The following is an 18,558-nucleotide window of genomic DNA, read 5'->3' on the forward strand; positions in this document are numbered from 1 at the left end:
ATTTTGGAGAGAGAAGGAGTGGGCAGGGGTAGAGGCAGAGGGAGATGGAGAAAGAGAATCTCAAGCAGACTCCACGCTGAGCACAAAGTCCCACGGGACCCCATATTACAATAAGGATGCATTTTGATTTAGTATTTGTGTTAACTTCTTCTTCACATGATGGAATAAAGACACCTGAAGTGGAGCCTGAATGACCAAAGTGTTTTGGTGTTTTCTATTTATTCTGTTTCAAATGGATTAACTGATGCAAATGGGAGCAACACACTCTTGCAGCACTGAATTTGGAATATTTGTTTTCCAAATAAATATTTCATTGATTTTGTTCTCCCTAAACTTCTTAGAGAGGTTGATATTATGTAGATACCACTTTATGAATGTAAAAACATGAAAGTTATATATGAAGATAGAATTATATTCCCTTGCAAAATGACGTCATTTTTATGGCTTTAGTCAAGGTGGCTGCAAAGGTGTTAAAAATTGGTCACGTTTCCTTTAGGAGTTATGATCGCCCCACCCTCATGCTTTTGTTTTTTGGAGCAGCTGCCTGCCCTCACTTTTTCAGGACTTGTCTTCCATGGTCTCTGCTGAATGGCAGTAAACCAGGCAGCCCCCAGATAGATGTCTGGCCCATGTGAGACCAACTGAGCTCTGACTCCCAGGAAGTCAGGCTTGGAAAAGGGAGTGTTGACTCACTTAGCTGGTGGCACCAACGCCAGGATGATGTGGGAATCAGGCTGGAGTCACTGCTTTCTATCATGTCTATGAATTAGTGGAAAGGCATAGACCCATCACTGAAGACAAGAGTGAATGAATGCAGGAACAGAACGTGGGACCAGAAGGGAGAATCAGCTGGCTTCCTGGAGCCCCTCTGGTTTGTTTCCAGTGCCTGGTAAAACCCAGTTTCATATTTTTGAACTTGAGTTCCACGTGTCCTTTTTAATAAATTCTTATTTTTGATAGAACAAGAATTATTTGTTGTTATTTATAACCAAAGTCTTTCTAAAACTTTGATTATTTATTCCATGGTAAATCTCCTATGATCCAAATTATGAAATAAAATATTTTGATGAGTATGTCAGAGTCAATTAGGCATATGTGATATAACAAATATTTAATGAGTGCCTGTCTTGTATCATACTTGGAACTGGGTCCTAGGGTTCTAAAGATGAAGAAAGCATGGTGCCTATCTGGTGAACTTTTGTTTGTTTGTTTATTTTTGCAAAATAAATAAACATACATCCTGCTCCCCTTCACTGGTCATTTGTTATACCAAACTCCCCTTCACTGGTCATGTCTTACACCAAATAAATTTTCAATATTCAACAGCAGTGTGTTTCCATGTTAATAAAGCTTGATGTACTGTGGCAAGTTTTATGATCATTCGGATCTGCCCAATTTTAATTTGATTTTTTTATTCAAGTGAAGTGGAATGAGCATAGTAAAGGAGTGATGGAAATGTGGTGAATTTAATAAGAAGAATTTCTCCTTGAGGAGGATTTACAAGAGTTCCATGAAATCCAGTTATACTCAGCTTTGAGAAATAAAGAAAATATATTTGAAGGGAAAAGCTATTTGAGATAATTATGCTGTTTTCTCTGCCTCTGATGCCAAATCTCTTCTTTGTGGAGCAGAATGCACTGGCTAGGAGCTAAAGCCCCTGATCCAGACTTACAGGTTTTGAATTCTGGTCCTGCCACTTTCCTACTGAATGGTTTCAGCTAACATATTACTTGCTCCTGTTCCCTCAATTTTAAAAAGAGGATACGGTAGTATCTATGCACAGGGTTACTTTTGAAAATTCAATAAGTTAAAAAACATAGAGCCCTTAAAATAGTAGCTGCCGTGTATTAGGTGTTGAATACATAATAGCTGTTATTATTACACTCTTTAAATAGATCCGCAGAAACACACAGCAGAGCTGCTCACACAAATATGCAAACACAGTCAGCCCAAATAGAATCATCAGAGTCTGGACTCATACTTTTTAGGGCCTAAGAGATGAAAAGTCTTACAAGGAAGAAATGCATGTATGGTGACTAGATTATGTTCAGTGTCCAGAGTTAATTATGCAAGCCATCCCTCAAAAAATAAAAACAAAACCTTTACTCTCTCTTTATCTAGCTTTGCTAATCAGTAAAAATCAGCCTTATTGTTATTTACCTGAACACTCACTTTCCCTGTTGCAATAATTAATGGCAAAGGGATGTTTATGACTTAGCTTTTTTCATCCAAAAAAAAAAAAAAAAAAGATGACTAGGATACAGACAGTAAATACAGATTTATTTCTGACAATAGTAGTTTAGCTAGAAAAGTTATATGCTAAGTTATTCCTTCCCTGTGAAAGTTATACAGATATAACTGAATTTATTTGATGGATTGAGGTTAAGTGAATGTGATATAAATATTTATAAAACACAATCGTGTTATATACATAATTTATATATATGCATATATATATTCCATATATTTATATATAAAATGGAAAAAGTACTGAGGAATAAATCCTGCCCAAAATAATGTGGCAAGGTTATAGCATCTACTTTACCAAAATTAAAAAAAAAAATAAGAATACTAGGAAATATAACCTCAAAAATCAGAGATGAACAAATCTAAGATGAGCCTCTAGGATTTTTAAACATGTCTACTATGCAAGAAAGGTTTGAGCATTTCAACTACTAATTATATATATAAATGATCATCCTTATAAAGATCAATAAATACTTAACTTAGATCTAATATTCTACTGTTAATATGTTGTATTGTCCAAGGAAATATATCCCCAGTGTTATCTTAACTTTCCCTCCCTGTATTAATCAAGTGTTGATGACCATGACTTAAGGCCTGAAAATCTTACAGCAGAAAACCTTGGCAGAGGGAAAGCCAGATCGTGCGTGTGCAGGGTTATTTATCATGCTGTCACTGAACCCTGGGGAAGTACAGTTCCAGCTAATTTATTACCATGTTGTTTTCATTTTTACTGGGCGTGGGAAGAACCTATAGAGGGGCCATGGTGCTGTGGTTTCCACTGGAGCACAGGCTGAGGTAGGTCTACCTTGCCTGCACATTTTGTAGGGCACCCAGTTTTTCCTGACTCTTCTCTTTCCCGTGATGTTTAAGAGCATTCATTAAACTCAAGAGAAGCCAAGAGCTGCACATGTGTGGTGAGGACACAGGATAGAAGTTGAGGAGATGGAAACACATGAAAGCTGCCCAGCACCATATGCATGTGACTTGGAAGTGACTTGTTTGGGCCCCTGGTGCCTCATGCAGGGCCACAAAATAAGCAAGGGCCTGCATGGGTGATGGCTCTCCACACAGATGACAGGACAAGATGGAAGGTGAGGGTGACCCGTGGGATTGCCAACTCTTTCTTTCTCCAGTATGAATGCATGGCAAGTTGGAATTTGGGTAATGAAGAGTGATAGGTAGGGAGTCAAGAAGCCTAAGGGAAGGGAAAATTTGTTGTAATTTTGTGCAAACGCTATACAGGAATTTCCCAATTCTTCTTGTCTCATGCAGTCAGAAAGCAGATCATTCCAAATGTTCATTTAGAGTTTAGCTTCCTCAAAGAAATTGTAAACCTGGAATCATGTGTCCTAAGTTGTGGATGTTTCCTGAGAATGTGTAATATACATAGATAAGTAAAGGCAGCATCAAAGAGAAATGCATACTGATTTCTTCACTCAACTGCACAAAGAAAGCAATACCCAAAAATGTCCTTTATACCCTCAGATTTGGTCCATCCTACATCAGTTCTCTCCTGCTTTACTCCCTAGGCACCGGTACAGACTATATCCAGTTAAATGAACATCTGAATCATTTGCATGGGAGGGGGATGCTTTGGTGTGTCAAACATCCATCTCCTAAGAACTGGAAACGATATGAATCATGTGTGTCCTGTGAATATACTTAGAAGTTGCTTTTATCTGCTATTCTATTTAATATCTCCAACAGTGCCTTGAAACATAGGGTGGCCCATCTCGTAGCAGCTAAGGTAACTGAGAACAAAGAAGGGAAATGACTACCGTAAGTCAATGAGTTAGCCATTGTCACTACCAGACCCCAGGACTAAGGTCACTAAATTGTGCTTTGTGTGGACCCTGCAATAGGGCATTTGGATCTCTACACACATTAGTCTTTGTGATATTCACATGTAGCAACAAGCTCCTTGCCCTCAGGATGAAGGCCACACTCCTAGACAAGGGTCCAAAACCTCTCTTGGACCTTCCAACCGAATCAAATGTTCCTCCTGATTCCCACTGTAGAACGCAGCAGAGCCTCACCACTGGAAGTTTATTCCACAGTGATACTATCCCTGGGTGTTGCCTAAATGTACCTCTCCTAGGAATGCTCCCCACTGGCCTTTCCTCCTCTCATCCTCTTGCATGTCCTCTAATCATTCCCACCTTATGCACTACCCCCAACTCCCCATTGATTGTCCCTGTTTCCCTCCTATTGACTAGACCTTAACCTCTACTAATCTCCCATAATTGCTGTGCACACACACAGCCTTCTACTTCACATTATTATTCTAATGTCAGCTGTGAATGGGTGTGGCATCTGCACTGGGCAATGAGCTCTCAGAGGGACAGATATTGATTCTTTTCTGATAGTTTGAGCAGAGAGCCAGGTGCCCAGCATTATTAAAAATAGTTGGTGGAAACAAAAACAGACTCTTAAATATACGGAACAAACTCGTGGCTGCTAGAAGGGAGGTGCATTGGGAGAGAGATGGAATAGGTGAAGGGGACTTACTGTGATGAGCACTGAGCAATGTACAGGATTATTGAATTATATATTGTATGCCCGAAATTATTATAGCACTGTAGGTTACTTATACTTGAATAAAAAAGGGTTGATGAATATCTGTAAAGTAATAAATAGTAAATGTCCAATGTAATTATCCAGCTGTTTAGAAGGCATACACTAAAATGGTTATACATACTTAGGAGCCAGGTGAGTACATCATTCAAGACACTAAGTCTGAGACATCTAGGTGGCTCATTGGTTGAGCATTTGCCTTCAGCTCAGGGCATGATCCTGGGATCCAGAATCGAGTCCCACATCGGGCTCCTTGTGGGGAACCTGCTTTTACCTCTGCCTGCCTCTCTCTCTCTGTGTCTCTGCCTCTCTCTGTGTGTGTCTCTCATGAATAAATAAGTAAAATATTCGAAAATAAAAAAAAAAAAAGCACTAAGCTTAGGTGCCTGACTGCCTCAGTTGGTAGAGTGTGTGACTCTTAGCCTCAGGATTGTAAGTTCGAGCCTCGTGTTGGGTATAGACATTACTTAAAAATAAAATCTTTGGGGAAAAAAAAGTAAGCTAACTCTAGCTATATATCTTCTCTACAGTGATGTATGTAGCAGCCCCTTTTAAGAACTAAGCATGATTCTGGGTTCTGCAGAATCAGTTCACAGTGTAGATATATGGAAAGAAAATACTAAAACAGGAATAGTTCTTCTTATCTCACATCCTACTGTTAGTTGACCCATAACATCAGCTTAATAAACCAAGCGGTAATGTTAGGCATCAGAAAAAAAATGTAATACCCCTATCCCAAATATCAGGGTCTAATTTTTTTATTACAATATTAAGGAGTTGCTATAACTCTCAGTACATACTGAATTCTTTTTCATCTTAGCATTCAAGTTTGAGAAATCTATAAAATAAAGGTCTTGGGAAGTTATTTTGGCACTTTCTCCAATTATAAACATAACCTTTATCCAATACATTCATTGATTAAGGACCTATATATAAAAGAATGGGTGAATAGATAAAAACATATTTCACCTAGGATTATCATCGTATTTAACCATTAAATTAAAAAAAAACTAGTTATGACTAATATTATCAAAATTTTCCATGTACCAGAAAAAAGATAAATCATGATTCCCAAGGTTATTAGTAATCTAATTTTTTAAAGATTTTATTTATTTATTCATGAAAGACACACACACAGAGAGAGAGAGAGAGAGGCAGAGACAAAGGCAAAAGGAGAAGCAGGCTCCATGCAGGGAGCCTGATGCGGGACTCGATCCCGGGACTCCAGGATCATGCTCTGGGCCAAAGGCAGGCGCTAAACCACTGAGCCACCCAGGGATCCACCAGTAATTTAATTTTAGAATATTGAAAATTATTTAAAAAAAAGAAAATTATATCTTCTTCACTCAGTATTTTCCTTTCATACACACTTCAGCCAAATTTATTGATTTCCATACCAGGGTATTATAAATTTAAAAAATGCATTTGAAGTTTTGAATGAATTTAAAAGTAATTCCATGTGTTCCTTTTCCTGACTTTTAAAAATCCTCCAAATTAAGCATATCAATTTCTTTAAGTAAGATTTTTTGTTATCTCCTTCTTTTGTGACAAATTTCTCTTCAGTTGAAAGCCTCAATAAACTATGTCAGAAAGGTATTTCTTTAGAAATATTCCTATAAAATGAAATTCAAATTTAACAATAAAATCAAGAGAATCTTGCTTTCACAAATGCCACTGTGCTGGACACTTGCTCCTCACTCAAAACCCCTCCCGCAAAACCCCTCCCCTTCACTTCATACCTTCAGCCTTTGTTGCTACAACTGGTCTCATGCAGACTCTCGCCAGCTTCACACGGTGCAGCTAGACAAAGCCTCACCTCAGGCTAGCACTGTATTTCTCTTGTTCCCTTCCCTGGGACCTCTCTAAGATGTGGTAGGAAATGACCAGCAACCTTTCTGCATTCATGGATGGGCAATCTACGAGGTCAGGGTTGTTCATGTCCATGGGGCCAGCTTTGGCTGGTGGGATAGAGGAGCTGATGGATCAGTGTTTCCTTCTTTTGTCCTCTGGGGTAGAGTGTTCTGAGGGATATTAATAATGCTCCTCAGAAATCCCTGGGCAGTATTATGATTGCACATTTTTCTCATCTGTGGAGGACTGGGAAAAGGAAAAGGCAGGAAATGAAGCATCATGGTAACAATGATTCTCAAAGTTGGATCCTTGAACAAGCAGCATCAGCAATGCCTGAGATCTTGTTACAAAGGCAAATTATTGTGCCCCACATGGGACCTATAGAATCAGAAACTGTAAGTTGGTATGGTCCAGCAATTTCTGTTTTAATAAGTCCTTCAGGTAATTCAGATGCCAGTAAAGTTTGCAAAGCACTGTGTTATATGATAGCTGTGGCACCTCAACAGTATGGGGGCATTCATAAATAGGATTGTGAGGTTAGGTGGCTTTTTTGTTTTGTTTTATTGGAATTCCTGAAAAAAGAAAATGATAAGGCAAGGTCAGTTAAGTATCATCATGTTTCAAGAGCAGAGTACTTCTGCAGTGGCATTTATGGAGACCTTCCTCTTATATAGACAAGGGGCTTAGTGCTAAAAATAAGGTCTATATTATACATTACAAGAGTTAGAAATTTTGCAAACTAACTGAAAGCATAAATTCCAGCTAAAAATCAGAGCTGTCATAAGAAAAGAATATTACCCTGAAATCTGGAAAGGCTATATTTAGGTGAATGAGTCTGAGAATCTTTTACACACACACACACACACACACACACACACACACACACAACACACACAGATATGTAGGTATAGATATATACATACATGTATGTATGAATGAATATATAGAGATAAATAGGTTCTAACTACAAAAAATGATTGCATAGTCACCTTATTTTATTTTTTTAAAGATTTTATTTATTTATTCATGGGAGACAGAGCGAGAGCGAGAGAGACAGTGACAGAGACAGGCAGAGACACAGGCAGAGGGAGAGGGAGAAGCAGGTTCCAGGCAGGGAGCCTGACGCGGGACTCCATCCTGGGTCTTCAGGATCACACCCCGGGCTGAAGGTGGCCCTAAACCACTGAACCACCGGGGCTGCCTGCATAGTCATTTTAAAATAGAGAGGAACCAATACAATTTATGCAGAAATGTTAGGAAGTAGATGGTAAAACAAAAACAAAAACAAAAAAAAAAATAAAACAAAGCAAAACAAAACCCAGGAGACTGCTAAGAGAATAACCATAGGCATGATTCAAAACTAACAAGAAGTGCTTGCCATATTTAATTCCACTTCCTCTGGTTAGAGGTTGGGTGGTGTCAAAGAGACAGTTTTCCCCACTTCCCATTTGAGGATTATTTGGGTATACAGCTTGGGGCATAGAAAAGCTAAATTATTCTGTATAATAAAGAGAACTATTTCTATTCCCCCCCGCCCTCCCCGGGGATTCTCAGCATGCCATGGGTGAGCCCAAGCTCAACTTCCTGAGGCACTGATTTCATCTACTTCCCGTGTAAGCTGGAGATGCTACTTTCATCAATCCATTACCTACAGGGGCAACGGTTTTTACCTCTGTTGGGAAAAGTAGAGGCATGGATTAGATAAGAGAAACCTAGGCCTAGCCCCTAGCAGAGATAACTTGTTGGTTTCCTGTTCTTTTAACATTTCCAAATCAAGTATGTTAGCATAGTAAGACCTAAAATGGGGCTCTCAGGAAAAAGTAGAGTATCAGCCTGCTAGGGCTATGCTGTCTAATGAGGTGACCCATAGCCATGTGTCTATCCAGCACGTGAAATGTGACTCACTCAAATTGAGCTAGGTTATAAGGGTAAAATGCATATCAAATTTCAAAGTCTTAGTACAAATATGATGTAAAGTATTTTTATCTAATTTTACATTGATTAGATGTTGGAATGATTTATGTTGGACATACTGAGTTAAATAAAATATATCACTACATTTAATTTCATTTATTTCATCTGAATTTTTTATACGGATGTTTGAAACTTTTAAATTATATTTATGGTTCACAGTATATTTCCATATAATATAATATGGTATAATAGTGACACAAGTGATTTCCAGATAGTTGGAAATTAAGCAAAATTACTTCTAAACAGTTTAAGAAATCAGAAGAGATATTTGAAACATTTCAAACTGAATGAATATGAAAATATAACATCAAAAATTATTGAGTGATAAGAAAAAATAATGCTTCAAAGGAAACAGCTATAAGCAGCTATAAGTATGTTTACTAGGAAAGAAGAAAGATGTAAAAATTATTATCTCTATTTCTATCTTAAAGAAGGTAGAAATGATACCAATTTTAGGAGGAAATGGAAAAACTTTCTCAACTCATTTTTGTGAGGTTTGATAACTGTGAAACAAAGCCCGGCAATGACCATTCAGGACATCTTTGCAAAACCTACGGCTAACTTCATAATAGTGAAGTATTCCAAGTGTTTCCCCAAATTTGTGAATAAGAAAGTATATTTACTCTGAGACCTAAATAATGGAGAGAAATTCTATATCTATGGATCTGGAGACTTGATATTTTCAATATAGCCTTTCTCCTCACATTTTGTGATTTACACAATGAAACCCTAACAAGAAATTCAGCATGATTGTGGTAGAAATTGACAAGCTAATTCTAAAATTTACATAAAAATGTAAACAATAAATACTAAATAATTACTAAATACATCAACTAAAACCATTTTAAAAGAACAAAATTGAAGGCTTTTCCTGCCTGATTCCAACACTTGCAATGCTACAATAATCATGAGTGTGGTATGGGGTGGGGGTAGACACAGATAAGTGTAGCAGAACTACAGGCCCTAATGGGCATACAGACCTAAATGACAGCTATAGCAGCAATTCAATTTGGTGGGGATATCTTCTAACAAATGGTGCTGGAAAAACCAGATAAGAACTATGACCACTACATCACTTCATACACAAATATAATTAAAGAAGGATCATAAACCTAACCATAAAGCTGGAACAATGAAGCATCTAGAATAAAACAAACAAAAATATCTTAACAGTATTAGAAGAAGTAAACGTTTTTATAGGATGCAAAAAGTACAAAAATGAAAAAGACATAAAAGAACAAAAGGACAAGTGGGACTTTATCAGAATTAAAATTTTCTACTCCCCAAAAGGGACTACAGACCAAGAAAAATAGTGTGTGTGCGTGTGCGTGCGTGCTTCTGTGTGTGTGTGTGTGAGTGTCCAAAATTTTCTTATTACTTATTTCAACAATAAGAAAACAAGTGACCTGATAGGCAGAATAATGAACCCTAAAAAGGTACCCACATCCTAATTTCCAGAACCTGTGAATATGTCCCTTTCCAAGGCAAAACGAATTTACAAGTATATCTACATAAAGGAATTATTCTGGATTATCTGGGTGTGTCCAATCTAATCACAAGTGTTCTTACAATTAGAGATACTGTCGGTGCTGAGTTCAGAAAGAAAAAAAGATGTGACCTTGACCACAAGGAATGATTAGAAAGATGTGACTTTCCTGGCTTTGAAGATAAAGGAAGGGGCCATGAGTAAAGGAATGCAAGTATTATCCGGAAACTGGAAACAGCAAAGATAGGGATTTCCTCCTAAATCCTCCAGGGAGCAATGCAACCTTGTGACATTTCAATATCAGCCCTAGTGAGACCTGTGGCAGATGCTGTAAGACAATACAATTGTGTTGTAAGCCACTAAGTTTGTGATACTTTCTTACAGCAGCAATAGAACACAGCTACACAACCCAATTGAAAATGGAAAGCATTGAACAGACATGTCACAAAAGATAAAACATGACCAATAAGAACCTACAAAGGTGCTGGACTCCATAACTCTCTAGAAAAATGCAAACTAACCCTGGAATTAGGCACCCACTAGAATGGGTATTATTACAAACAAAACAAAGCAAATAATATGCAAACACTGATGCTACAAATTGCATCTACCAAAGTACAAATGTTGAAGTCCTAACCCTCAATGTGATGATATTTGGAGGTGAAGCCTTTGGGAAATAAATAGGTTATAAGGGTGAGTCCTTCAAGAATGAGATTTATGCCCATTAAAGAAAAAACATGAGTGAGATAATCTCTCTCTCTCTCTTTCTCTCTCTCTCTCCTTTCTCTTTCTCTGCTCAGTGAGGATAAAGCAAGAAAGTGTCCATGTGCTACCGAAGAAGAGAGCTCTCACCAGAAACTAAGTCAGCCAGCAGCTTGATCTTGGACTTCTCAGCCTCTAGAACCATGAGAAATAAATGTTTCTTGTTTATGCTATCCAATCTATGGTGTTTTCTTGGCAGTCTGCATTCACTAAGATAATTGACAAGGATGTAGAGCAAATGGTAGTCGTATAAAACAGCACCATCGTATGTAAATCTGCTCAGCAATGTTGTGGTAAATATTTACTCTATGACCCAGCAATTCCATTTTCAGGTATTTACTCAAAGAAGTGCAAACATATGTCCACCAAAAGACTCATACAAGGACCTTCATGGGAACCTTACTCATAATTCTTAAGAACTGGAAAACACTGTACCATCAATGAGAAAATAGATAAAAAGATAGCCGTATATTCCAAGAAAAATATTACTTGACAATAAAATTGGGTAACAAATAAAACAATACGAAGAAATATACAAGATACATAAAAGCATGACCTACATAACAGCATGAATGAATTTTAAAAGCATCATGTTGAGTAAAAGAAGCCATACGATGGTGTATGTATTTTCAATATATTTACATTGTTATAAATCACACTAATTGCATTTTAAGTGAAAATAAGTTCCCAATTTAATTTGATAGAATTCAGAAAGTAGTTACCTTGAAATTGGGGAGAAGTGATGAGAATGAGACTTCATATAACTTTGTAGGGTTATAGTAATGACAGTCATACCTAATTTAGAGTGACCATACATGAAACGGTTAACACTTCTTGAATTGGACACGTAAGACCTACACATCTAATTTTATGTAAAGTACACTTTGATGCTCCAGCCTTGCACAGGTGTCTCTGGACAGCACATTGCCTAACTCCTCTGCTGCATCCCTCTCTCTCTCTGCCCTGTGGGGCCTCTGAAATGGTGAAAGGAACACAATGGAACTTGCTCTGCTCTCAGCATGTACAACCCAGGAATGGAAGGCTTTGAATGCCCATTTGAGCAACAATGTCCAATGAGCGCCAGTGTCCACTGGGTTTCATTCTCCAGGCAGAGAGAGCGAAGATCCATTCTGTCAGTGTTCTCAGGGACTAATGCAAAAACTCACCATGTGGTGGTGTTTTCTCTGCCTGCTCTTTAATCCCATTCTCTGTATACTTGCATCCTTAGAACACATTCCCACATTAACTAACTGAATATAAGGAGCTGTCTCCTGCTTTGCTTTGGGAGAAACCAGACTGAGTTATTCCTCTTTCTAGCCATACATTTTTTTTTCTTAACGCTGACTCTTTTGTAGCTATGATATTTTTAATAAAGTGGTATAATATGGTATAATATAATATGGGGTTATAGTATAATATAGGCCTTATAGTATAATATTTATGTATAATAACTTTATTAAAATGCATATATGTTTTTAACATATAAACATAAAATGTAAACAGCCACACTCAGAAATAACTAACAGTTTTTTTAAAAGGTCAGTTTCATTCCATAGGCTTTGTATTTTAGCTCATTAGAGTAACAACAGAAATGTTTGTTTTGTTCAGTGACATTCCTTTGATACTGATAAATATCTCATATCACATTATATTGTTTAGGTCCTGATTTGTTACTTTCCATGCCTTGAGTACTCGTTTCTTATCAGCATATTAAAATCAATGGTGCTCTTTACATCTTCAGATCTTAGCCATAGTATGTCAGTTTAAAACTCAAGAGTTTTTTTTTTTGTTTTTTTTTTTTGTTAAAACTCAAGAGTTTTGAGGTTGAAAGCCTTTTCATGGCTAAACACATTCCAAATAATGGATTTACCAACTATATCACAAAACTTTATAAGACCTATCACACAACCTTACAAAGCACATTCTTTACAAAAACACATTCAAATAATATATAATTCCTGTAGGTCAGGCTGGTATGATGCCGATTTTGTAAAGTAGCTCAGGGCGCTTTCATTTTTGTCTCTTTATGAGCCTTTTTTTCCCCTAAAGATGTCATCTGCCCCCTCACTGAAGACAACTCTCATTCAGCTGAGAATAATATTTTTCACGTTGTGTACTTGAAAGAAGACAGATCATTGAGTGTGAGAAATAGAATTGCTTGTTAGCTCCACTACTTGCCAGATATGGATCTGTTGAATAAATCTCTTAACTATTCTGTACTTTAGCTCCAAAAATATCAGTAATATTTCTAGTTCCTCATGCTCTTCCAGTACCTTGCCCCTCCTTGTGAAGTGAAGCCTCCTCTCACCCTCCCCTTCTCCTGCTTGAACCTGGACAGGTTTCTGAATTTTCCAGTCAATAGAGCATGGCACAAATAATACTATGTGACTTCCATAGCAAGATTAGAAAAGGCAATACAGCTTCCTCTTGGCTCGCTCTCTTTCTTTTGAGATGTTCCTCCTTGGAATCCAGCGGTATGCAGATAGGAAGCCCAGACTAGTTCACTTAGAGAGGTCAAGTAAAGAGGCCTACAGGGAGAGGAATTCAGGTCTCTGGCCCATAGTCAGCAGTAACAGCCAGACGTTGAATGACTAAACCTTCAGATGATTCCAGTTCCAGCCTTGGAGTCTTCCAGTGAGTTCCCAGAACACATCATGGAGCACAGGCAGTTTTCTCTGCTCTAATTTGCCTGAAATCCTGAACCACACAATCCATGAGTATGAGAAATAGTTACTGCATGACTCTATGTTCAGGGATGATTTGTTATGTGTTCATGGTAACTGGGAGGCATGTTGATACACATTAGTACCAAGGGGTCTGCCATTGCAAACCTAAATATGGGACAGTGGTTTTGGGACCAAGGGACAACTTCAACTTGGAAGGACCTTGGAGACTCTGTCCTGAGTTTTCCTACTCATGGTCCAGAATTCTAACCAAGGACTCACAAGGGTCTGTGGTTTGTGATCATGTCTTGAAATGCTTCCCAATATGTTGGAAAATGGAAGTTTGGGCATTATGTACAGGTTACTGGGAAAATAGCATTCTCATTGAAAGCACTAGGGGTAGATGCCCACTTTAGTATATATTACCCATTCTTCTATTCCCTGATAGGTTTACTTTTCGTACAGAGGTATAGGATTTAACAAAGACAGGAGACATTACAATAATGCTCTAATCCTCATTCTGGAAAAAAAAATGAAAAGGGTTTTTTGAATGCCTTCTCAAATAATAAGAGATCTCTCCTTAGATGTGCTTCTACCACTTTCTGGATAAATATTTTCATCTCTCTAAAAAGTATTTTATGTCCTTTTATCCTTTAAACAAATCTACTTCCACCCCAGAATTTATAGGAAGAAAATAGCTGACCGGGATACAATATACTTCATCAGCTTTACCGTTTTTCAGCGGTTTCAAATATTTCATTGTTCTTTCTATGTAGGTAGTAACTCAGCTTGACTGTTCCCATCTTTGAAAGTTGAAGAAGTAGTGGATACAAATTCCTGTGAGATTCCCAGTTCCTGGATCCTATCCTGGGGTAAGTCTGGCCAGAAGGAATATTGCTGTGTTGTTAGCAATAATTCAAGTTTGTGAGCTCGGTCCCTCTTTTATTGCTCTCTTTTGTTTTGATTTTTCTCTTCCATTTTTTTCTCTGTCCCTGAGGTCAGAAGGCAATTGTCACACTGTGTACAGGTAAAGATAAAAGGTTCAAGGGGCACCCAGATGATGCCTCCTGTCTTTCAAGTAAACGAAACAACAAGAGCCCAGGGAGATTTATCTTTGCACTTTGCAAAACCCTTCTGGTTCACTTATTTATTTATTTTTATTATACCCACTCCACCCTCTCACCCTGTTCGTTATACTCTGTCACTGCTGGTTCCTGTTTATCATTTATTTAAGGAGTACGTTTTCATCCATTCACGAAAAGGTGACACCACATCCATTTCAAGTGACAGTTACCAAATAGGCTAGTCTAGCCTGATTAAGTGTGCAGGGAGTTTCTTTTCTTTTTCCTTAAAAAATAATTATTCGCAAAGACTAGTGGGAAGGGGGGCATGAAAACATATTAGTCTTTTACTGCTAACAGTTAAAATTTAGTTAACTTTCAAGACCTTATTGATTGGGGGAAACTCTACATTTCTGAAAATATGTACTTAATTGTCAAAAAAGTGAGAATTGCCTTTACCAAGGTGATAATTCAGTAAACAAAGATAACCATGGGCTCTTTGGAGGACTATAGTCTCCCCCCTAAATAAAGCATGAACAGATTATAGGCCATGTTAAGACCAATGATCTATGAATCAGTCAAGTAAAGATTCAGAATTAAACAAGGTACAGATTTTAGCAAATATATGTTCTCATTCAAGTAGACCTGAAAAGTATAGTAGCAGTGATTGCTTTTGCCCTTCAAAAGTGGAATACTCAGCCTTCCTCCTCATATAGATTTACATTATTTAGTTAAAAATGCTAAGAAAGCAAAATTAAAAGACAGCCTGACTTTCTATTCATTTCATGGTTGAGCTTTTGTTTTTCTTTGATGGAGAATGGGTGCATCTTTGTTGATGTCAGATGCTTCTACCTGGTTAATTTCCTCTGTACTGAGAACAAATGTAACTTGGGCAAGAGCAACTCTGTGGGGCCATTAGCTTCCTTGACTCTCCTTCATGTCTGAATCACATGATTCACATCACTAGACATATTGCCTCACAGTTCAAAGACATTACTATATTTGTTTGAATTGTTTGCTTTTGTTTTTCCACCTTTAATCATTGCTTGTCATCAATGGGCAGTCCAAAGATCTTCCTCTTAATCAATCTAAGTCTGAAGACCTAAGAGACATACTCAGTTTCAAGGAATTAGGCTTGTCTTCAAAAGCCAGAAAAGGAAAGAGTGAAATTAGAATCCACGATCACTCTTTCTTATATGACTTCCATATTGGTGTTGTGCGGAGCTGTGTGCACCACAGTACCCTTGCAGCCAAGGTCTCTGCACAGAGTCTAGACTCTGGTGTTCACACTCACAGGCTGGCAATTATCTTGCAAACATGGGGCTATGGTAGGATAGCTGAACCCTGAGTGGTACCAGCTTCTGCCACACACCCTGAGCTCATTAGGCCTTCTCCAGAAAGTGCCAGAATCCGGTGGAAAAACCAGTGAGCTCTTCTCTGGGGCAATCATTGTTCTTTCTTGACCTGGATGTCAGTCATGCCCCTCCAACCCATTCGCCAAATCTCAGAGTCACTTTTGAAGTTTCCACGCAGAAGATCCCCTGAATCATAGGAAAAATTGCCTTATGCCCTCCAAGAATTATGCCAACTAAAGATAGGAAGTGTAACACTGGCTAGTGGAGTTTTTGTTTCATTATTTTATTTTATTCACCAAAAGTTCTAATATGTGATATAGTTAGATGCTCTTCTTCTTATATAATGCAGATTCACAAACTTAAAAAAATTAAAAATACAGTACAAATGAATATAAAAGTAAATAACTAGAAAAAATGGAAGAAATACACTAAATGTTAGCAGCAACCACTTATCAGTTGTGAGATGATACCATTAATCCTCATTATTCTCAGAAATGAAAGTGTATTATTTTTATTTTATTAAAGTGTATTTTTTTATTTTATTAAAGAAAAATTATAATGATTTGGAAATAAACACACAAATGGATAGCTCTGGTTTTTCATCATTTTTCTGAAAGCAGAAGTAATATTTCAAAAATAAGAAATTGCATGGTCTAAAACATAGAACTATAGGGCTCTGGCGTAACTTTCTAAAGAGGCTATCTCTGAAAATACATGAAAATGTTTATTGTAATGAAAAAAAAGGTAGTTGTTCTTCACACAATTCTTCTAAAGTATTCTTAGCTTGTATTTACCCTTGATTTAAATATATCATCCATTAATTTATGTCAGCTTTTTAAATTCTTAAACTTAAATTTTAGAAAATTTAACAAAGGCTTACTTACAAGCTGAAAATTCAGATGGCAATATATTGATGCTAAAAGCACTGGGTGACTGATGTTCTCTGGGTTTAAAAATATCAATCACTCGTGGATTATTTCTTATGAGTTGAGTGGACAGACGTTTATCCAAGTGACCCAATGTAGCATCAGCAATAGTGAAATAAAACTTAGGTTCCATTTGAAGGGAGGCGATAAAAAAATATACAACATCCTCCATGTGGTTCTTTCTGCTGAAAAAAATGTGTGTGTATATATATATGTGTGTGTTTGTGTATGTGTGTGTGTGTGTGTGTATATATATATATATATATATATATACAGAGAGAGAGAGAGAGACAGTCATGAGGGAACAAAGAGAGCCAGACTATGGGACAATCAACATGAAAATTGGCCTGAACTCTAAAAAATTCATGTCATTGCTCAACATTGTGGACCAAACTAGGTATAATTAAATTAATTTTAATGATCAGATGTGTTTTAATTGTATTGTGGTCACGTAGGAAAATGTTTCCACTCTTGGGAAACGCAAAGAAAGTATTTAGAGGTGAAATGTCAGGTCTGCAAATCACTTCCAAATGGTTACCACCACCACAAAAGCACAAAGTATTAAAACATACAGACAGAAGGAAAGCAATAATGGAAAAATATTAATCATAACTGAAAAACAGTGAAGAGTAATGAATGTTCTTTGTGCTATATTTCAATTTTTCATCCAGTCGATGCTGAGTGATATCTCTTACCCAGAGCTGAAAGATTCGAAAACAAATGAACTGAAGCCAGCTCAGAGAAACTTCCTTCCTCCCGGGGCTTCTCGGGGAGCCGTGTGTGCAATTCATTCAAAGCAGGTGTCTATTAATGGCTTCAGATAGTTTAGATGGTAAGTGCAGAATAGCTATGGCAGGGAGACATCTGGGAGTGAAATGTGTGGCATATGTGACTGTAAAAGTACGAATATCAATGTGCATGGGTGTATCAGAGAAAGACTATATATGTATCTATCAGTAGATGATGTTCATAGCGGTAGTAAGTTTAGAAAGAGCTATTTATAATTAAGAGCATACTGAATAGCTTTAGATCCTCCAGAAGAGTACACACCGTCTTACTCACACATACTCTCCAAAGGCAGGAGAATGATGGGAGGATCAATAGCACTCTAGTTGATTTTAAGAGTCTGGAAAGATCAGGTGCACATTTTCAGGCTAAATAACAATATAACAAATCAAAACTGTTGAGTTCAAGCAAGAAGCAACCGAGTTCCCACACCTTTGTGGGTTATACTGAGATCAGTGTTCAGGACAGCACCGAACTAGCAAGCGCAGATGCTTGCTGGAGTCTTCCACCTCTGAATCCACTTGCAACTATCATCCTCTTTATCTCAAACCCAGACCAGCAAAAGAAAAGGGTCTTTGATTTTCTAGGGAACTTCCTGTTTCAATTTATTTTGTAAGATAGACCTTGATAGTACAAAGTACTGGCACAGAAATTATAATCAACTTGAAATTTCTTTGAATAAAGAATCACTGCCTTGGCCATCTGTTAAATATATTCGAATAGGTCTGGGAGAGTATTGCATCTGCTCCTGTCTCTCCTTATAGCTTTATCAGCTTTAAAGGTCAATTGTGATGGTGTTTATTAAAGAAAAGGACAAAGGAATTTGCTTCTCCTTTAAATCTTTCCCATACTTTGCCTTAAGCTATCTCCTCA

The 18,558-nt window shown here is 37.4% G+C and overlaps 1 long non-coding RNA gene across 2 annotated transcripts in view; it reads left to right on the forward strand.

The window, feature by feature from the left end:
- The window catches only part of LOC144306390 (uncharacterized), a 208,234-nt gene extending 197,167 nt beyond the window's left edge, over positions 1–11,067 (forward strand). For both annotated transcript variants that reach the window (XR_013373460.1, XR_013373462.1), the window contains one exon: positions 10,933–11,067. This is a non-coding gene — a long non-coding RNA (uncharacterized LOC144306390). The remainder of the gene's footprint in view (positions 1–10,932) is intronic.
- Positions 11,068–18,558: the final 7,491 nt, after the last annotated feature.

Source organism: Canis aureus, chromosome 37 (genome assembly GCF_053574225.1).
Source record: "Canis aureus isolate CA01 chromosome 37, VMU_Caureus_v.1.0, whole genome shotgun sequence".
NCBI classification, from domain to species: domain Eukaryota; kingdom Metazoa; phylum Chordata; class Mammalia; order Carnivora; family Canidae; genus Canis; species Canis aureus.